The sequence below is a fragment of the Panthera leo genome, chromosome E1, assembly GCF_018350215.1.
Source record: "Panthera leo isolate Ple1 chromosome E1, P.leo_Ple1_pat1.1, whole genome shotgun sequence".
Lineage (NCBI taxonomy): Eukaryota > Metazoa > Chordata > Mammalia > Carnivora > Felidae > Panthera > Panthera leo.
Genome location: NC_056692.1, coordinates 5056251 through 5079295, shown reverse-complemented (window position 1 = coordinate 5079295; position 23045 = coordinate 5056251). Strand labels below are relative to the sequence as shown.

General features: G+C 42.1%; 1 long non-coding RNA gene across 5 annotated transcripts in view; it reads left to right on the top strand.

Annotated features, from left to right (window-relative positions):
• Positions 1–260: 260 nt before the first annotated feature.
• Positions 261–23045, top strand: part of LOC122206867 — a 38866-nt gene continuing 16081 nt past the window's right edge. Inside the window, exons 1-5 of one of the 5 annotated variants that reach the window (XR_006196603.1) lie at positions 261–747; positions 1584–1659; positions 3124–3309; positions 8495–8555; positions 20592–21188. This is a non-coding gene — a long non-coding RNA (uncharacterized LOC122206867). Of the gene's footprint in view, positions 748–1583; positions 1660–3123; positions 3310–8494; positions 8556–10368; positions 10464–13275; positions 13727–19366; positions 19818–20591; positions 21189–23045 lie in introns of those variants that run through there. The other 4 variants (XR_006196600.1, XR_006196604.1, XR_006196601.1 and 1 more) reach the window with 4 other exon arrangements.

Here is a 23045-nt window from a genome sequence, read left to right as displayed (position 1 = left end):
GATTTTTTCTTTTCAGTTTTTAAATATTGTCTCTTGAACTACCACTGCAGATGATGAGAATTTAGCTCTCCGATGCCAAGCTCCCTGTCTCTATAGACATAGAGATTACCTCTCCTTCCAAATGTAGATTTATCTTGCTTTGGTTAGACACATTTATTACCTACCATATTTTTACTATATGACTGTTATTCACAGTTGAGCAAGATGGTCCTTTCTTGGTATCGTGTTACTTTTTTTCTGAGCCTCGTTTGCTTCATTTTGCAAGTGTCCATAACCAGTTCATTCCCGAGTTCTCTACCAATTGTGCGCATCCTCTCGTGGTACATTTCAACACGTTAGTAACTGGCATGCTTGATCCCAGCCTCCTCCAGAGCCTTCCCCCCCTCTCCTGCTCCAACCTGAACTGGTCGTTCTCTGTCCCCAAAGCCCCTGGGAACTCTATTTACCATCATCCAAAGGGCTGCCTTTATGTTTCACGTGTATCGGATCCCCTGCTTTCCAGGATCATGTTTTTTGTTTCTCTCCCTTTTCATCTGCTTCTTTGTTTCTACAGGATTCATCTTCTAGTAACCCCCTGAGAAAGTGGGCCAGTGGGCACAGGAGATAGAACGTGTCAGACATTTCACATCTAAGATGCGTACATTCTACACTAACACTTCATCAATAATCTGGCTAGCTACAGAAACTAAGCGGCAATTTTCTCTCAGAATTTTGAAGGCACTGATTGGGTTGCCATCCAGCCTCCAGGTTAGTTGAATAGTTACAGTGTTAGTCTGATTCCTGATACTTTGTATATGATTTCTCACTCCCCTCCTCCTCCCCCTCCTCCCTGTCCTCCTCCTCCTCTCTCCCTCCCTCCCATCCTCTCTCCTTCTCTCTCTCTCCCCCCCCCTCTCTTTCTCCTTCTCTCTTTGTAAAGATACAAGACAGATACTTGGTTTGCCTTTCCAGTCTGGAAAGTCATACACCTCCGATATGTGGAATTCTATTGATATATTTCTTCAAAAACATTTTCCACCCATTTTCTCAGTCCTCTCCTATTCTCGGCTGTCAAACCCCACCCAACTGGTCCCCTATGTATTTTGTTTCTTTTAGCTTTCTCCTCTATTTGTGAGGGAGTCTTTCAACATCATCTTCCAAATTTTATATTGAATTTTTCATCTTCTATCATATTTTTAACTCCCCAAAGCTTTTCGTTTCTCGTAAAATATTCCTTTTTTATAGCAGCCTGTTTCTGTTTCACAGTACAATATTTTCTCTTATGTCTCTGTGGAGATACATAAAAGGATTTTTAGGCTTTTCTTCACCTGCCGGTGTTGCTGCTGTCCCTCCTCTGAGATTTTTCTTTTCTACTCTATCATGTCTCTCATGATACAGGTTTTCCTCGGGGCTTGGTGATCTCCGTAGCGAGGCACCTGCTGGAGTTAATAGGAACCCGTGTGTGCCTGAGTAGAGCTTTTGACTAAGGCATTCTGGTTAAGGTTGTTTTGATGAGAAATTCCCTTTACCATCAGTTTCGGTATATCCTTTCTCCCGGTTATTTCATGTTCCTGAGGAATGATCTTGCTATCTCCTCCCTGCAGGTGTAGCCTGTGGGACGGCCTTCCACAAGCCCAGGAGAAGAAGGAAGTTGAATGGTCTCATCATTCAATACACAGGGTACCTTCTCCCCTCCAATTTTTCAGTATCCATCATTATAATATACAGAATAGTTTCACCACTCTAAAAATATCACCTATCCAACACCGTACCCCCTAATCCCTCACAAACATGATGTTTACTCTCTCATAGTTCTGCCCCTTTCAGAATGTCATCTTTCACTTAACAATATGCATCTAGAGGGGCACCTGGGTGGCTCAGTCGGTTAAGCGTCCAACTTCGGCTCAGGTCATGATCTCACAGTCCGTGAGTTCGAGTCCTGCATCAGGCTCTGTGCTGATGGCTCAGAGCCTGGAGCCTGTTTCAGATTCTGTGTCTCCCTCTCTCTCTGACCCTCCCCCATTCATGCTGTCTCTCTCTGTCTCAAAAATAAATAAACATTAAAAAAATAAAAATTAAAAAAATTAAAAAACAAACAAAAAAACCCCCCAAAACAATATGCATTTAGATTCATCTTTGTTTTTGCGAATCTTGATAGCTCATTTCTTTCTTCCCCCCAGGCTTATTGAGGTATAATTGACAAATAAAAATTGTGTATATTTAAGATAGGCAACCTGATGTTTTGATACATGTATACATTGTGAAATAATTGCAACAATCAAGCTAATTAACATATCCATCACCTACAGGGTTAGCATTTTTTTCTTTCTTTCCTTTTTTTTTCTTTGTTGTGAAAACACTTAAGATCTATCCTCTTAGGGGCACCTGGGTGGCTCAGTCAGTTGAGCCTCCGACTTCAGCTCAGGTCATGATCTCACCGTTGGTGAGTTCGAGCCCAGCGTGGGGCTCTGTGCTGACAGCTCGGAGTCTGGAGCCTGCTTCGGATTCTGTGTCTCCCTCTCTCTCTCTGTCCCTTCCCTGCTCTCATGCTCTCTCTCTCTGTCTCTCACTCTCTGTCTCTCAAAAATAAACAAACATTAAAAACAAAATTAAAAAAAAGATCTATCCTCTTAGCAAGTTTTAAGTATACAGCACAGTATCGTTAGCTACACTCCTATTGTTGTACGTTAGATCTCCGAAATTAGTTCATCTTGTGTAGCTGAAATTTGTGCCCTGGACCCATTTCCCCCTCCCCCTGGCCCCTGGCAACCACCATTCTCTTCTCTGCTTCTATGAATTTGATTATTCTAGATTACACATGTAAATGAGAACATTTCAACACTGTTGTCTTTCTGTGTCTGGCTTATTTCACGGAGCATAATGTCCTCCAGGCTTGCCCGTGTTATTGCAAATGGCAAGATTTCCTTCTGCGTTAAGGATGAATAATATTCCACTGTATATGTGTACATTTTCCTTATCCATTCATTCATCAATGGACATTTAAGTGGTTTGCATATCTTGGCTATTATGAATAATACTGCAATAAACATGGGAGTGTAGACATCTGTTTGAGATCATGGTTTTGTTTCCTTTGGATACACACCTAGAAGGATCCTAAGGCAGTTTATTTTTTAATTTTTTGAGGGACCTTATACACGAACAAATTGGATGACCTAGAAGAGATGTACAAAGACCTAAAAACACACAACCTATCCAAACGGAATCAAGAAGAAATAGAAAGCCAGAACAAACCAGTAACAAATAAGGTGATTGAATCAGTAATCAGAAACTTCTCGACAAAGAAAAGCCCAGTGCTATATGGATTCACAGGTAAGTTCTATCAGACATTCAGTGAATAATCAATACCAATCCTTCCTAAACTCTTCAAGAAGTAGAAGAGGGACCACTTTCAAATCAGTTTATGAGACCATCATCACCCTGATAATAAGGTCAGACAAAGAAACCAGCAGAAAATAAAACTGTAAGCAATTTCCTCCATGAAAATTTCAAATCAGTTGGATACATACTGACAATAGAATGGCTGGATCATATGGTAAGATTATGTTTTAATTCTTCTAAAGTGACTGTATCATTTTTCATTTCCACCAGCATTGAGTGAGAATTCCTACTGCCCCATAGCCTCCCCAGTTAATTAATATGGTCAGTTTCCTGGATTTTAGTCAGGAATCCCGGATTGCACAGATCTTCCCGGATTTACAACGGGATAACACCCTGACAAATCCATCACATGTTGAAAATATCAATCATTAAGTAGAAAGTGCATTTACTACACCTAACTTATCAAACACCATAGCTTACCTTAACCTCCCTTAAACATGCTTAGAATACTTATATTAGCCTAGGGTTGGGCAAAATCATCTAACACAAAGCCTATTTTATAATATAATGTTGAGGGGAGCCTGGGTGGCTCAGTCAGTTAAGCGTCTGACTCCTAATTTAGGCTCAGGTCATGATCTCATGGTTCGTGAGTTTGAGCCCCACGTTGGGCTCTGTGCTGACAGTGTGGAACTTGCTTGGAATTCTCTTTCCTTCTCTGTCCGCCCCCCTCCACCTCTCTCTCTCTAAATAAATAAATAAACATTTAAAAAGTTTTATAATACAATGTTGAATATCTGATGTAATCTATGGAATACTGTGCTGAAGGTGAGATACAGAATTGTCGTGTGGGTACAGAATGGTTTTACGTATATCGAGTGTTAGCCCTTATGATTGCAGGGTTGATGGGGGGTCGGCTGCTCACTGTTGCTACCCAGGATCGTGAGCGGGTCCCCTACAGCATGTTGCTAACCTAAGAAAAAAATCAAAATTCAAAATTCAAAGTACAATTTCCACTGAATGTGTATCACTTCCACACTATGGTAAAGTTAAAGCAAAAAAAGTAAGTCAAACTATAGTAAGTTGGGGATCTTCTGTATGGTTGGTATCTTATTATTGCTTAAATTTGCAAATCCCAGGGCACCTGGGTGGTTCAGTTGGTTGAGTGGTCCAGCTCTTGATTTCTTCTCAGGTCATGGTCCCAGGGTCGTGGGATCGAGTCCCACGTTGAGCCTGTTTGAGATTCTCTCTCTCACCTTCTGCCCCTCTCCCCTACTTGCACATGCTCTCTCTCTAAAATAAAAAACAAAACAAAATTTATTTTTTTATTTTTAAATATTTATTTATAATTGCGAGAGGAGAGAGAGAGAGAGAGAGAGAGAGCAGGGGAGGGACCAAGAGAGAGAGAGACACAGAATCTGAAGCAGGCTCCAGGCTCCAGGCTGTCAGCACAGAGCTCGATGTGGGACTCGAACCCACGAACCGTGAGATCATGACCTGAGCCGAAGTCAGACGCTCAACCGACTGAGCCACCCAGGCACCCCAAGAAAACAAAACTTAAAAAAAAAATTGCCATTCCCTAATGACTAATGATGTTGAGTATCTTTTCATTTGTTTATTTGCTATTTACATATCTTTTTTTGGGTGAAATGATCAGATGTTTTTTTCCATTTTTTAAATTGGGTTGCTGGTTTTCTTATTGTTGAATTTTAAGGGTTCTTTTTATATTGTGGATATAAGTCCTTTATCAGACACGTGCTTCGAGAACGTTTCATTATGTGGCTAGCCTTTTCATTTCAGTTACCAATGTCTTTCCCAGAGTAACAGTTTCCACTGTAATAAAGTCTAACTTAATTGTCTCTTTCTTGGATTGTGCTTTTGGTGTTGTATCTAAAAACTCATCGCTAGCCAAAGGTCATCTAGACTTTCTCATAGGTTTTCTTCTATATGTTTTACACTTTTCCATTTTGTATTTAGGTTTATGATACATTTTGAGTTAATTTTACTAAAAAGTGTAAGATCTATGTCTAGGTCTCCCCCCTCCCCGCTTTTTTTTTTTTTTTAACATATGAACATTCAATTGTGCCAGCCAGCATCATTTGTTGAAAAAAACTATCCTTGGGGCTCCTGGGTGGCTCAGTCAGTTAGGAGTCTGACTTCGGCTCTGGTCATGATCCCACGGTTCGCGGGTTTGAGCCCCGCGTCGGGATCTGTGCTGATGGCTCAGAGCCTGGAGCCTGCTTTGGATTCCGTGTCTCCCTCTCACTCTGCCCCTCCCCCACTCACACTCTGTCTCTCTCTCTCTCTCAAAAATAAATAAACATTAAAAATTTTTTTAAAAAGAAAAACTATCCCTTCTCCGTTGAATTGGCTTTGCACCTTTGTTAAAATCTAGTTGACTATGTGGATCTATTTCTGGCTTCTCTCTTCTCTTTTGCTGATTGATGTGCCCATACTTTGCCAATACCACACTGTCCTGAATACAGTAACTTTATATTAAGTCTTGGGACAGTTAGTGTGAATCTTCCAACTCTGTTGTTCTTCGATAGTGTGTCCATTTTTCTAGATCCTTTGCTTTCCCATATAAATTTTATTGTATTTTAAAACATGTTTTACTTATTGAGAGAGAGAGAGAGAGAGAGAGAGGAAGGATGAGAGGGAGAGGGGCAGAAAGAGAGGGGGACAGAAGATCTGTAGCGGGATCCGTGATGACAGCAGCGAGCCTGACGCAGGGCTTGAACTCACGAACCACAAGATCATGACCTGAGCCAAAGTCAGTCACTCAACCGGCTGAGCCACCCAGGCACCCCTGCCATATACATTTTACATTAAGTTTGTCAATATCTATAAATAGTTGACTGGGATTCTGGTTGCCTTTAACTTATTGCCTTTAATCCACAGATTAAGTTGGTTTGGAAAACTGACATCTTTATAATTTTGACTCTTCTGATCCATGAACATGAAATATCTTTCCATTTATTGAGTTTTTTAAAAATTTCTTTCACCAGTGTTTTGTACAGCATACACATCCCATACATACTTCATTAGAAATATGCCCAAATACTTAATTTTTTGGTGTGCTTATAGATAGTATTGATTCTAAATTTTAATTTCTGATTGTCCATTGCTGGTATATAGGAAAGTAATCAACTTTTATACATTGACCATGTATCCTGTGACCTTGCTATACATGCTTAGAAGTTCTATCAGTGTTTTGGTACATAATTTAAGTTGTTCTACACAGATAATAATGTCACCTGCAAATACAGACAATTTTATTTCTTTCTAACCCACAAACTTTCAATCTCTTCTTCTTATCTTATTGTACTAGGTAGAATTTCCAAGACAACACTGAACAGGAGTTGAAAGAGGACATTTTTTCCTTATTCCCTATTTCAGAGAAAAGCATTCAGTTTTTCACCATGAATTATTACGTTAGCTATTGTTAGGTTAAGGAAATTTCCTTCTGTTCCTTGTTTTTTTGGGGTTTTTTTGAGAGTTTTTGTCACAAATAGGTGTTGAATTTTGTCAAAAGTTTTTTCTGCATTAATTCATATGATCACATCGTTTTGATTTTTCTGTCTATTAATAGGATAAATTATATTAATTTCTTTACAAATGTTAAACTGGCTTTGCGGATGAGCCCTACTTGGTCACCATCAAGTATCCTTTTTTATATGCTGCTGGATTTGATTTGCTATTAAAAAAAAAATTTTTTTTAATGCTTATTTACTTTTGAGAGACAGAGACAGAGTGCAAGTGGGGGAGGGGCAGAGAAAGAGGGAGACCCAGAATCCGAAGCAGGCTCCAGGCTCCGAGCTGTCAGCACAGAGCCCGACACGGGGCTCGAACCTGTGAACCGTGAGGTCATGATCTGAGCTGAAGTCGGACGCCCAACCGGCTGAGCCACCCAGGTGCCTCATTGATTTGCTAAATTTTTAATGGATTTTATATCTATGTTTATGGGAGTTTCTTGTAATGTCTTTATCTGGTTTTGGTATTAGCCTAATACTGCTCTCATAGAATGAGTTGAGAAGTGTTCCTCCCTCTACTTGTATTTTCTGGAAGAGATTGTGGGAAATTGGTGCTACCTCTTCTTTAAATATTTTATAGAATTCTCCAACAAAACCATCTGGTCCTGGTGTTTTCTTTTTGTGGAAGCTTTTTAAGGATTGGTTCTATTTCTTTAACAGATACAGGAATGTTCCTATTGTCTACTGCTTCTTGAATGAGCTTTTGTAGCTTGTATCCTTCAAGGAACTGATCAGTTTCATTTAAGTATCAAATGCCTGGTCCTGTACATGCTCTTCCTGTTCTGTTACTTTCTTAATGTCCATGTGATCAGTCAGGTTGATTCCTCTTTCATTTCTGGTATAGTTAATGTGCGGCTCCTTACTATGTATCTTTTTTAGGTTAGCCTGCTGGAGATTTATCTGTTTATTTGTCTTCTCAAAACAAAAACACTTTTGGTTTTACTGATTTTCTCTATTGTTCTGTTTTCAACAAGTCAACATAAAACAGATATTCTAGGATCTCCTATGAAGCAAACTAAATTGTTGGTGTGGTTTTGAGCATTTGGTGGAGAGTAGGAAGGCAACTTTACTTTATCTTGAAGATAGGAACAGTCTCCTTTGAGGAGCATTAAACCCTTGAAGAAATTAACATAATTTTAAAATGCTACTTAATGGGGCGCCTGGGTGGTTTAGTTGGTTAAGCATCCGACTTCGGCTCAGGTCGTGATCTTGCGGTTCGTGAGTTCAAGCCCCGCGTTGGGCTCTGTGCTGACAGCTCGGAGCCTGGAGCCTGCTTCGGATTCTGTCTCTCTCTCTCTGACCCTCCTCTGCTCATGCTCCGTCTCTCTCTGTCTCTCAACGATAAATAAACATTAAAAAAAATGTAATGCTATTTGATTTTTCAATTAAAGATATTATATTTATAAAGTCATAAAAGTATGACAACTGTAATTTCAAAAGGAAATAAATTATAATAAAATTATATTATTTTGATACATAAGTATTTTGTGGGTTTTTTTTAAAGAAAATGTATTTTTGATGTGGCGAAATATACATAATGTAAAATGCATCATTTTAACCATTTACAGTGGCACCGAGTACATCCACACTGTTAGAAAACTCCATACCCATTAAATAATAACTATTCTATTCTTTCTTCTCCCCAGTCCCTGGAAACCACCATTCAACTTTCTTGTCTCCATGAATTTGCTACTCTAGATGCCTCATGTAAGTGGAATCATACAATATTTATCCTTTTGAGATGGGGTTATTTCATCTAACATAATGTCTTCAAACGGGAGGGTATTACACTAAGTGAAATAAGTCAGTCAGAGAAAGACAGATCTCGTACGTTTTCACTCATATGTGGAACTTGAGAAACTTAACAGCAGTCCATGGGGGAAGGGAAGGGGGAAAAACAGTTACAGACAGAGAGGGAGGGAGGCAAACCCTAAGAGACTCTTAAATACAGAGAACAAACTGAGGGTTGATGGGTGTGGGGAAAACGGGTGATGGGCACTGAGGAGGGCACTTGTTGGGATGAGCACTGGGTGTTGTACATAAGCGATGAATCACGGAATCTACCCCCAAAACCAAGAGCACGCTCTATACACTGTATGTTAGCCAACTTGATAATAAATTATATTAAAAACAAACAAACAGGCAAATAAATAAATAAAACCATTCTAAGAAAAACAACAACAAAAACCATAATGTCTTCAAGGTTCATCCATATTATAGCATATGTCAGAGTTTCCTTCCTTTTTAAGGCTGAATAATATTCCTTTGTATATCTATCCATCTATTGATAGACACTGGAGTTGGCTATTGTGAATAACACTTCCATGAATATGGTTTACAAACATCTTTTCAAGTATGCTTTCAGTCCTTTGGAGTATATATCCAGAAGTATAACAGCTGGACCATTTTTGCAATCCTATGTTAAGCTTTCCGAGGAACCACTATACCCTTTTCCACAGTGGCTATACCACTCTACATTCCCACTAGCAATAAACAAGAGTCCCAGTTTCTCCACATCCTACCAATCCTTCTTTCCTACTTTGTTGATAATAGCCACCCTAATGGGTGGAGGGTGGGGTCTTGTGGCTTTGACTTGAATTTCCCTAATGATTCGTGATGTTGAACATCTGTGTCTATGCTTCTTGGTCACTGGTTTATCTTCTTTGGAGAAATATCTATGCAAATGTCTTTTGCCATTATTTAAAAAAATTTTTTTTAAATGTTAATTTATATTTGAGAGAGAGAGAGAGAGACTGCAAACAGGGGAGGGGAAGAGAGAGAGAGAGAGACACACACACACAGAATCCAAAGCAGGCTCCAGGCTCTGAGCTGTCAGCACAGAGCCTGACACGGGGCTCGAACTCATGAACTGTGAGATCATGACCTGAGCTGAAGTTGGCCCCCGGGTGTCCCTATGTGTAAAATGTTTTTAAACAAACAAAAGACAAAAACAAAGGTTCATGCTGTTTCCGATTCCAGAGAGAACTGGTTTGAATCCTGGCTCTTTTTACAAGCTGTGTAATGCTTAACAAATTACTGAACTCCTCCTAATATTGGTTTTCTCTTCTGTAAAATGGGGTGACAAACAGAAGGTACTACATAGGAATGTTATAGGATATTGAAACGACAGGATACACTTAAAGCTCTCAGCTTATTGCCTTCTTCTGGAATAAGTACACCCTGGTGCCATTATAAAGAGGAATAACCTGTTTAAATATGCTTTATACAGTCTCCATGATTTTTAATCAACAATTTTATCCTACCTTGGGTCTGATTGGTGTCAGCCCTTAATGGAAAGCCCACACAGATGCACCCTAGCTGCTTGTCAGATAACTCTGTTGTCCAAATCCCATCAAAATCCTGTTTATGAGAACAGATATTTATGGAGGATTTGCCTGAAGGACATGTTATTCATCTATTCTCTGGAAATGATAAATTTTACCCTTGGATCAAATAACACCATCTGAGAGCTGCATATCGGAATGGCATCATTCTGACTGTTGTCAAATTTACTTGACAGGATTGAACTTCACTGTTGTGAGACTGGCTTGCATTGAGGGATGCTGTAAGAAGCAGCCGGGCAAACTTTACTCTTGTATTTATTGCTGGGCTGGAGTCCAGGATGTTCTTGTCTGAATTAAAAAGTGTTTTCTTTATGAAGACCCGAGGGAAGAATTTTTCTTAGGTCAGCAAGATGAGAAAACTTTAAACAACGGGTTTGTCTCTATCTTGCGGACGATCTGGATCTTTTAACAGCGCGTATTTCCCTACTTACTTTAGTTTCCGGGAAACATACAACCCCATCAGTGGTCCATCTTGGGTGCCTCTATAAAACAATGTGGCAATGAGAGGTAGGTAAATTTGCCCTCGGATTGTTTTTTCACCCACATTATTTCTTTGTCCCAACATTTTCCATGATTTATTTTCCATATATTTTTGCAAGCTGCCTCTTACTTATGAAACAAGATAAGAAGAGAGAAAATGGAAAAATGAGGCTAGTATAAAGGAAAGTGGAGTATCGACAGGGGATAAATCAAGTAGGCAAAACTCTCTTATTACTTTCACATTTCCCTGGGCACCTTGCATTGAACTTCACAGCTAGTATATGGTTAGTGAATGTTTGTTAAGGAAAGATAAAGAAAGATAAGATCTATCAGGCCATTCCTTGTCCAGCTTGTGCACAGATGTAAGGTTGGGTTAGACGTAGGGGAGGCTTGATGAGTCCCTAAGAGGCCAAAGAGAATACTTTGATGCCTTCTGAGTGATATCTGACATTTCCTGAAGCAATGCCCTAGCCGTTTTTCAAGGCTCACTCCAATGCATCCACCTTACGAAAACATCCCCTGTTGTAAAGAAACACCTCTCTCTCCTGGGAATGCTCTCAGAAACTACTGTCTCTAAGTACCCATTTCAAATGTGCTTAAAATAAAAATAAAAATAAAAATTTTTATGATAACTTATGAGATACAGATATAAAGATGATAGATAAGGAAGGAAGGAAAGAAAGAAAGAAAGAGAAAGGAAAGAAAGATTAGTTCAATAAATATTTTTAAACAGGTAAATGAAAATCCATTGTATTGATTTTTTTTTTTTTACAAACTTGCATTAAAACTCTGTTCCCATGAGCAGTATGGATGACTTCTCAAATGGATTATAAGTAAGTAAAAGTAGCCAGACTGAAAAAGCTAAACTTTTGATTCCATTTACATAACTCTCCGGCAAAAGCAAAATTACACAGGGAGAAGAAGGGCTGGGAGACAGGAACGGGCACAGTGGAACGTGGGGGTAATGGAACTCTTGTGTCTCATGATTGTGTGGTGTTGGTCACATGACTCTATAGCTTTGTCAAAACACTCAGAATTCTGCCCTCAAAAGTGTGGATCCCAGGGGCACCTGGCTGGCTCAGTCAGTTAAGCCTCCAACTTGGGCTCAGGTCATGACCTCACGGTTCATGGGTTCGAGCCCCGCGTCGGGTTCTGTGTTGACAGCTCAGAGCCTGGAGCCTGCTTCCGATTCTGGGTCTCCCTCTCTCTCTGCCCCTCCCTCCCTCATGGTCTGTCTCTCTCAAAAACAAATAAACATTTAAAAAAAAGAATTATTATAGACACACATGACAACAGAAATAAACTGTGCTATTCAGAGTGACAAGGGGGGCCATACAGTGGAATTGGATGAGATGGGTAGAGGGGAGCCCAGCAGAGTTCTTTTGAACAAGAGGTTAATCATCTGAAGGCCGCAGGAAACAGAGGTATTGACTAAGTGGGGCGGATGAGGACATCCCGGGCAGAGGCCTGTGCTCAAACATTGGAGCGGGAAAAAAAGTACAGAGCTCTGGCCGAAAGGAAGACCACCAGTGTTTTAGGGAATAGGGTGACTCAAGTGCAGGCAGGGGAGTGGGGCAGGGGCCAGATCACACAGAGCCCCGTAGGACACTCAGAGGATTAAAAAAAAATTTTTTTTAATGTTTATTTATTTATTTATTTATTTATTTTTATTATTATTTTTTTAACGTTTATTTTTGAGACAGAGAGAGACAGAGCATGAACGGGGGAGGGTCAGAGAGAGGGAGACACAGAATCTGAAACAGGCTCCAGGCTCTGAGCTGTCAGCACAGAGCCCGACACGGGGCTCGAACTCACGGACTGCAAAATCATGACCTGAGTCGAAGTCGGCCGCTTAACCGACTGAGCCACCCAGGCGCCCCAATGTTTATTTATTTTTGAGAGAGAGAGAGGGAGAGAGAGAGAGATACAGAGAGAGACAGGGGAACGGCCAGAGACAGAGGGAGACACAGAATGCGAAGCAGCCACCAGGCTCCGAGCTGTCAGCACAGAGCCGGATGTGGGGCTCGAACCCACGGACCGTGAGATCATGACCCGAGCCGAAGTCGACACTTAACTGACTGAGCCACTCAGGCGCCCCCAGAGGCTTTTAAGTATATCCTGAGAACTCTGGAAAGCCATGAAATCAAGGTAAATCATCATGAATACTCCAGGCTAACCTCCATGACAAAACTTCAAGGGAGGGAGGAGAAGAAAAGCTCCAGAATACTCTCTAAAATGAAATAAAATGAAAAAACTAAAGCAACATGAGCTTTCACGGCATTTTATAGCTACCATATGGGTATCTCATTTGTCACCCTGGGTCAATATGGTATTTACCTGTGTCCTTTCTGCTGGACCAAGTGCTTCTGGCAATTAGCAACATCTTATAAATTATTATGCCTTCAGGATCTGAAGCTTAGTTAAGTGTTCAATAAATATATGTTGAGTTGAAATAAATTAAACAAAATCTCTAGGTATGCAAATACATAGCATTCCAAAGCCAAGTCCAGATACTAATTCCCCGGTACGTCCAAAAGTACTAAGAGATGCAAAGTTACAGGTGCATCTGCCGAAGCATAAAATAACCTTTTTTTTTTTTGGAGCTGTCATGAATATATGCTGATCAGAATTACTCAGAATCTTCTGTCATGGTTCCAGAAACGTGGGGAAAAACAAAAGACAACACAGAGATAAAATTACAGGTTACCAAGAATTATTTTTGGAATTTTTTCAAAGCCAAGACAAACAACGCAGCCAGAAGATGAGAACAGCCAACTCGTGATAACATTTCTCTTCAGTGGATCAGGAAAGAGTCACGGAAGGTAATGACAGCCCAAGAGCAGAGAATGAATGAAGCCAAAAACTTCTGAAATAGGGAAAGGTGTGCAAAGCAATGACTAACTTTTACAGAGGTCCCTCAGTCTCGGCAATAGCAGGATGCAAGACGGGAAAGGCGTAGCAGCGGGAAGAAGCTACTGGCGAGGGGATTGTTACAGGTTGAACTGCGTCCCCCCCAAATTCGCATTTTGAATCCCGACACTTAGTACCTTCAGATGTAACCTTATATGGAGATACGGTCTTAACAGAGGTAGTCAAGTTAGAGTGAGTTCATCAGAGTGGTCCCTAATCCACTCTGATTGGGGTCCCTTAAAAGGGGGAAATTTAGGCACAGGAAATTTAGGCACAAGGAAATTTATCCATAGAGGGAAAATGCCATGTGAAGAGACAGAGAGAAGATGGCCATCTTCATGCCAAGGAGAGAGGTGTGGAGCAGATCTTCCCCTGGACCCCTCGGAAGGAACCAACCCTACCAACACCTTGACCCTGAACTTCCAGCCTCCAAAACTGTGAGAAGATGCATTTCTGTTGTTCATGCCCCAGTCGGCAGTCCTAGGTTGCGGCAGCCCTAGCAAAGTAATACAGAAATTAACCTGAAAAATCCTCATTTCCTGGAGGATTCTAACATTAAAGGGCGAAAAAGTAGTTGAATGAGTAGATCAAGGAGATAAAAGAGGTCTCCTCGGGCTCATATTTACACGAAGCAGGCTTTTCTATTATATTTACCAGAAACGACACGAGGTTGGAGCCTGGAATGGGAACATATAAAGTAGTGGCAATGAGTGACCAAAATAGGTCTTAACACGTGTCAGGCACAGCATCATGTGTTTTACATGAGTCATTGGACTTGATCCTTACCACCACCCTGTGAGGAGGTTGAATTATTTTAGAGATGAAAATACTGAGTCTCAGGGAAGTTTGGTTTCCTCACCCGAGGTCAGACAGCAGTAAGAGATGGGAAAGAGCTCCTCCTGGCTCTGGCAGGGTAAGGAGGAGAGTGATCGCTGTGAATGCACCGAGACCCTTCGCCATCACAGGGACTATTCTCCACAGGGAAAGACACATCCCACTCAGGGGAAGGGCATATCTCTAACTCCAGACCCTGTAGTTTTCTTCTGTCACCTAAGAAGTAAAATAAAAGCTATGAAAAACTTGTAAAGGTCACAACCCAGGACACAGACCCACTGAACACTGAGATTTAATCCTAAGATTATAGAATGCTTCCCTCTCTGATTTTTTATCACCACATCAACAGGCCTCCAATATAATAACATTTTACAGCTAAAAGGGCTGCAAGGTACAGACTCTATTTAAGGAGGAGTTCTTAGTGGGGGCGCCTGGGTGGCTCAGTCGGTGAAGCATCTGACTCTTGATTTCGGCTCAGGTCATGATCTCATGGTTCATGGGTTCGAGCCCTGTGTCAGGCTCTGTGCTAAGAGCATGGAGCCTGCTTGGAATTCTCTCTCTCCCTCTCTCTCTCTGCCCCTCCTCTGCCCACACACACTCTCTCTCTCTCTCTCAAAAATAAATAAATAAACTTTTTTTTTTTTTTTAAAAGAGGAATTCTTAGGGAAGCGCAAAGATAAAGGAGGTGACAAAAACAAGGGCACGAGAGGAATGTAAAGCTTCTGGTACTTGTAACCACAAGCCAACTCCTAGCCAGGTTAACATAAAACCTCACTCCAAAGCCTTATTTACTCAGGCCTTCTTATCAGATTTATCATCTCTGATTCACAACTAAAAAGGATAACGAAAGCTACAAGACGTCTACACGGTCTGACGATATGAGACAAGCATGAGACCCAGACACAGATATGGCACAGATTGTGGAATTATCACCTAGGGGATTTAAAAATACCTGTGATTCATATGTTAAAGGATTTAATGGAAAAAATTAACAACACGCGAGAGCAGATGTAATGTAATCAAGAGAGGTGCAATGTTAAGAATAAAAAAGCAAATGCTAGAAATCAAAAAACTTTGTAGCAGAAACGTAAAACGTCTTTGATAGGCTCGTCAGTAAAATTCTTTCCTCTGATATCACCGAGGAAAGAATCACCAACCTGAAGAGAGGTCAAGGGAAACTTCCCAAACTAAAATGCAAAGGGAAGAAAGGATGAAAACAACAACAACAACAACAACAACAACAACAACAACAACACAGCATGTTCAAAAACAGTAGGACAATTTTAAAGGTGTAACATGCATGCAATTGGAATTCTAGAAGGCAAAGAAAGGACAAAGCAGAAGACATATTTGAAATAATAACTGAGAACTTGTCAAAATTAATGGCAGACACCAACCCACACATCCAAGAAGCTCTGAGAACACAGCAAAAAGAATACCAAGAAATCTACACTTAGACATATTGTGTTCAAACTTCAGAAAATCAAAAGCAAAGAGAAAAATTTTGAAGCATCCGTATCTACATGAGAAAAGGAAGAGCTTTGGAGAAGGAGTAATTGAAGGTGAAATAAAGTGTTATGTTTTTTCTTATGCTTAATTTATCAACAAGATAACTGTTTAAAGTAACAACAGTATATATACTGGGTATTTAGGACATATGGATATGCAGATTGAATGACAGTAATACCACAAGGGATAGGAAGGAGGAATTGGGATTATTCTGTTATAAGGTGGTTGTACTAAATGCCAAATTGTATAATGTTATTTGAAGGTGGGATTAGGTTACTTAAATATATATATTGCAAACTCTAGGGCGACCACTATTTTTTTTTTTTTTAGTAAGTATAATTGGTATTCCATGAGACAAAATGGAATCATACGAAATGCTCTATTATAATCAGAGAAGGCAAAAAAAGAAAATTTCTTAAGAGGGGAAAAAGTGTAAAAATAATTATGTACCACAATCTCGTGGGATTTATTGCAGGTATGAATGCTGGTGTAACATTTGAAAATCAATCAGTATACTGCAGCACATCAACAAAGGAAGAAAAAAAATCACAAAATATCAACTAATTCAGAAAATGTTCTGACAAAATCCAACACCTATTTATGATAAAAACTCCCAAAAAACTAAGAATATAGAGAAACTAACTTGACCAAAATAATCTATTAAAAGTGCACAGCAAACACCATAATGGTGAGCAACTATCCAGATACTTCTCTTTTAAGATACATACAAAGCAAGGATGTCCCTTCTCACCATTCCTATTCAACATCATACTGGAAGTGTTAGCCAGTGTGTGGGGTGAGGGGAAAGATAAGGAAAGGAAACAAACGGGGTGCCTGGGTCGTTCAGTTGGTGAAGCGTCCAACTTCAGCTCAGGTCATGATCTCATGGTTTGTGGGTTCAGGCCCCGTGTCGGGCTCTGTGCTGACAGCTTGGAGCCTGGAGCCTGCTTCCGATTCTGTGCCTCCCTCTCTCTCTGCCCCTCCCCTGCTGGTGCTCTGAGTCTCTCTCTTTCTCAAAAATAAATAAACATTAAAAAATTTTAAAGAAAAGGAAATAGTGTACAAAATGGGAACGAAGAACTAAAACTGCCTTTGTTCAGAGGCGATATGATTGTCTATGTGAAAAATCCCAAAGAATCAGCATATATTCTGGAACTAATAAGCAACTACAGCAAGGTCACAGGATAAAATGCTAACACACAAAAGTCAATTGCTTTCCTATATAACAGCAATGAACAACTGGAATTTGAAACTAGAATTATAATACTATTTACAATAGCACTGCAAAAAAAACAAGGAAAATATTAGGTATGAGTCTAAGAAAATGTACAAGAAGTACATGTGGAAACAACAAAACTGATGAAAGAAATCAAAGATCTAAATAAATGAAGAGGTGTTCCATGTTCATGGATTGAAGACTCAATTTTATTAAGATGTCAAATTCTTCCCCACTTGATTTATGGATTCAGTGCAATCCCAAACCAAATCCCTGAGTTTATGTCCACCGTTGTAGTATTGGGCTATGCTCTCATTTGGGAATGAAGACACATTCAGGTGTTTCAAGATCAAAAAGGAGGATTAAGATTTATTGCTAAATACCACCCACGATAGTAATTAATTTACACATTAGAGTTATCATATAATCCTCATAACAATCATGTGATGGAAACTCACACACGCTCTCTGACAAAACTTTTTGACTTCACCAATCCTTCAGAGCTTCTTTGGTCATGGCTAACAATTTTCTCCACGCCAAGGGTCAATTCTTCGCATTCCTCTTACTTATATGGCAACAGTGGCAATATTTAACATACTTTATCATTCCCTCGTCCTTCAAGCACTCCTTTTCTTGGCTTCCAGAACACCTCACTGGATAGCCTCAGTCTCCTTTGCTGCTTCCTCCTCTCCTCTCTGACATTTCCACATTGGAGAGTTCCAGGGCTCAATTCTTCATCCTCCTCTCTTCTGCAGGGTTACCCTCTCCCTCCTTGGACTCTTAGAGTTCCAAGGTTTTCAAAACTCATCTGTGCTGGATTCCAAATTTACATTTCCAGCTAAGAAACCTCTTCTAAACTCCAAACCTGAAACCATATAAGCAACACGTGCTCAACATCTCCACTTGGAGATCTAATAGATATCTCCAATTTAACATGTCCTAAACTGGGTTGCTGATCTTCCCTCCAAAACCTGCTTTATCCACAAGCTGATCACCTGTCTCCATATATGGTAGCTACATCCTTCCAATTTCTCAGACCTAGAATTTGGAGTCATCCCTGGGGTGACTCTCTGAATCTCAGTATCCCAACCCTCTGCCTGTGAGATTCTAACCCATGAGCACTAACTCCTGTTCTTCCCTCAGTACTTGCTCAAATCACCTTCTCAATGAGCCTACCCTGACCAGCCTCACGTACCCTGACCACCCCCATCACTCTCAATCCCCCTTTCCTTTTGTTCTCTTTTTCTCCCGGCACCTATTAATTTGCATCACATGTAACTTACCCATTGAACTATTTTCACAATCTGTCTCTGCTGGACAGAGATCTTCATCTGTTTTATTCACTAATATATCCCAGGCATATAATATAGCACCCAGTACCTGGGAAACATCCCACAAATAATTATAAATACTCTATGAATATGATTGTTTCTGTTTCACAAATGAGGTCAACTTTAGTGTTGCGGATAAAATGATGAACCTGGGGTCCCAGATAGGCTTGATTTCCAAATCTTGGTGCTTTCTATCATTGGGTTGTTTTTTTGTTTTGTTTTGTTTTTTTCTCCTCTCTTTAGATTAAGTGCACCAGAACTGGCTACACAGCCAAATCACCGGAGGAATTTTCATATAACACTAGATGCCACTCTGAGTTTCATTCAGTCAGAGGTGGGGTGTACGTGTCTGGGCTTTCACTTTCCCAACCGATTCTCATGAGCGTCCAGGTTTGTGGACCACTGCCACAGATCCCATTCTCCGATGTGGGCATGTTTTGCTTCCAGAATTCTTAAAGAACTTGAAGGGGATGTCCAGGAATAGTTAGCTCATCAATACAGCAGTAGTTAACTATATGGCATCATAAGCCATAACTATACGGCATCATTACCCCACATTCTTCAATGAATGAAACGGACGTTCCTCCTTTTGGACATCAATGCCACTTAAAAAAAAAAAATGAAATGCGAGCTTGTTTTTATGTGTGTTCTTCCATGGCCTGGAATGCCCCCCATGTATCCAGTCAATTCCCACTCATCTGTCACGATTAAATCCGAGTGGTCTCTTTTCTTGGGATCTTTTTCCAAATCCCTCCCCGATTTTCTTTTTGGAGTGAGGCTCTCCCCTCGCTCTACTCCTATGGCATTTCTGTGCCTTTCGATTGAGACAGTGTGTTGTGGTAAGTAATCAACTCTTCTCGTAGTATTAGTAACAGGATTACTTTTATTTCAAAGGGAGAAACCCACCTCTACTTGGCTTAAGAAGAAAAGAGAATTGATTAGCTTGTGGAATTGCAAACTTCGTGGGTGGCTCTGTCACCATGGGATACAGGGGCTCCAATGACGAGTTCAGGAGTGTGACTTCCTTCTCAAAGCAGAAGGCTGCCAGGATGGCTGTGAGAATCTCCAGGCTTCCGTTCTGCCTCTTAGCAGAAGAAGAACACCTTAGTCCCCAGAGTCTTGATAAGAGTTCCTGGACTGACTCTCCCTGGGACCGCCCTGGGTCATGTTCCCTCCAGGAGCCAATCACTGCAGCTTGGAAGGAGTGCAAATGTACTCGGACGGGCCAGGTCCAAAGTGAGTCACACACGGCAGAGGCCCGGTACACCTAGACGCCTTGAGAGCAGGGACCTTGTCTTCTTGTTCTCTCATGTATCTTCATTTTCCTCGCGTAGCGCCGAGCACATACAAGGCAGCTCATGCTTGGTAAACGCATCAGCGTAACAAATGAACATAGTCTGGGTTGTCGTGAAAACCATCCATTATTACCCTGCGCCATGATATACGGTGTCCCCAGGGGCTGCAGATGCGGTCTAACACCGGCTGCCTACTGTGTGCAGCCTACAGTGTGGGCTACGTTACCGTATGGAAAGTAAGCCTCTGCAACAGATACAAAGATGCTTTTGTTGTTGTTGTCGTCGGGGTTTTTTGGGGGTTTTTTTGTTTTTTGTTTGCTTTTTTTTTGCTCACCTCCGAACATGACTATTGGTAAGAACACTGTCAATTCTTTAATTAGGTATCCCAGGAGACCAGGCCGGGGATGTTGTAGGATGACAAAGCCAACAGGAGGGGAAGTGGAAATGTCACCCTCGTTAGTGCGGTTATTCACAGGAGGAAGGGCCCACCCAGGGCCCTGGGGAGTGTCAGAGGGCAGCTTCCTGCTAAGACACTGAAGTGAGTGGAAGAGATGGCAGCTGGCAGGGCCTTGGAGGGGGGGTGGTGGGTCACACTGAGAAATAAGGCAGAGGGAGGAAGAACCTGTCCCCGGGGGGATCTGTAGGACTTTTTTCCAAGGTGATCTTGAGATGTGCGTGTTGTGGTTATTGCTTATTTATTTCCTATTTATATTAATGTCCTCTTATTATGTGCCACTTCGAACCACCATGGGCTCGAGCTCTCTGACCAAGCAGAGGGCAGATGAAGGTACTTTCTGAAACGCAGCTCCCTTCTCTCCCCGAAGCCCTGCCACACGCCCCGGCCAGCCCCCCGCTGCAGAGGGCGCGACTGCTGGCCGTGTGCCTCTCCTCCATGCTGCTCGCAAGCCAAAGGGCAGACCGGCCACAAAGGTGCCAGAACGTTCAGCTGAGGCAGATGTGGGCTGCCGCAGGAAGAACTGAGACTCAACCCAAGTCCTGACTTGGCGTCCCTGCTCTGTCACTAACCAGCCACAGGACGCCAGGCGAGTCAACCCATCTCATTTCTTAGCTTCCCCACATTTTAAAAACGAAAAGCCAAAACAAAACACGAAGGATTCTGGAATTCTCTAAAGTCCCTGCCCTGGAATGAATAAAACCTGCAATAAACGAATCATTATGCCTTTGCTGCCAGGACCAGATGTGGATCTTTGCGGTGACAGAGTCTGCTACTTGTAGGGAAGAGCATCCAATTCTGGCTAAGTTAAGCTCAAGGGATAATGGGTCATAAAGGACTCAGGGGTGTTGGGAGAGTCGGGCTTGGGAATGGCAGAATTCCAGAGGCAAGAGGCCGGGGCCACATTTGTCCCATAACGAGAGTGACTGGCTGGCACCCTGTCCCTGGATGCAATGGAATGCCAGCCATTTTCGGGCGTCCTGTCTCTTTGCAAGGGGGAATTCACCTCCTTGGCTTAGACCGGGTCATGAGATGATGAACCTCCAATGACTTCTCCATCAGACTGCATTTAACAAGGAAGAAACTTTGCCTCAGAGGAAATCAGAAGGCGCTGAAGAACGGAAACAGATGCCAAGCATCCAGGAAACAGGAAAGAGGAGAGACAAATGCTGTTGTTCTTTGAGGAATGCTTTTCCCCTGCAGTCTAGAATCCCAACGGCCCTGGACCACACATGCAACCAGAGAGAGCCTCCAAGTTCACAGCACGGCTACCCAGCCCCCAAACGACAGCGCTGGCTCCCCACTGTCCTCTGCAGCTTTCCATAAAGACCGAGAAAGAGTCCCTTGATCGTTGACCCCCCCTAACAAGTAACTTAGGGAGAAATCTTCCATACAATTAGTGGTTTAGCTAAACAGACATCGCAGGGAACACTGTGTTGGCAAGGAGTCTACCAAATTGCATTTACAAGTAATACATTAAAATGGTGATCTCTGTTGACCATGGACGGCCCCTCTGGAACTTGCAGAAGGGGTGCTGGGTGCAAGATCGGGGACTCAAATCTGAGTCCTCGCTCAGAGGGGGAGCCTCTGGAGGGTGGCGGGGGGAGGTCTTTTGCTTCTTAGCACCCAGGCTGGCTAGCAGCTCTTTTCTGCCATCCCATGGCTACTCTACCTTCTCCACCAAACCACACCCCAAACCTTCTCACTCCCAAACCACACCCCAACACTCACACCTTCGCCCCCCACCCTGTTCTTCAGCCTCTCTGTCTGAATACAGCATCAGTCCATCAGGCTGAGCCAAGGAACTGCCTCTCTGGGTTGATGAGAACAGGCTCTCTCCACCCCCTGGTCTCTGAGGCTGCCCATAGCCCCTGCAGGTTAAGCAGAGAGGAGATTAGAAATTATCTAAATCACAACAATTCCCTGGCAGCTTTTGTGTGATTACAGGCTCTGGTGAACTAAACTGTCCAGCTGGGTAATTGAAGGAAACATATTTATTGAAATTCACATGCTTACAGTTATACTTAGCCCCTGGATATCAGCAAAGCTAACCTGAAGAGAATAAAAAGCCCCTTGCAGCTCTCCAAGTAAGCATTCTGTACAGGCCCTTTGGGGTTTAACTCTCCGGTGGCGAGGGAGAGCTTTGATTTTCTCTGCTCTCGGTGCCTCTCAGCTGCTGCCAGCTGTCAGCTGGGTTGCCGGGGCTCAGGCAGGATATGGAAATGGGACCCACGAAAGCTAACATTCCCCCTTCATAAAAGGCTCTGCCCAAAAGGTGTCAGCAACATGGCCTTACTTTTCAGATTTCATTTTCTGCTCCGAAAGACGAGGCTTTCATCAGCTGGTGAGTTCGCTCGGAGTGACAGCTGCAGTTTAGAAGCAGATGAAGCACCTAGTGCAGAAAAGCCGGCCTGTGCAAGGTCACCCTGGGATCCACACAGCTTCACGGAGACCAGCTGGAAAAACAGGAAGCCCAGGCAAAGCACAGGGTGCATTCCACGCAAACAGATACACTTTCTTTCCACGCAAAGCAGGGCTCGCGGTGAGGGCGCCCCGCACCAAGTTACAGAATCTCAAAGAGACATCCAAGCTCATCAGAACCCATCCACTGCCAGATGTTGGAATCCTTTTCCTAACCACCACCCCACATGATCTAATTAATCTAGGGTTTTAATTCCGTTTCAATTAAACGTGATCGGTGAGTGCCTCTCTTAGTTGAGGTCTGGAAGGCCACATTTGAGTTCATCAGGAAGGAGTATCGTGTGACATCTGACGAAGGCCCCGGGTGGGAGCAAGTCACGGCAATTGTGCGAGGTGTTTGCGC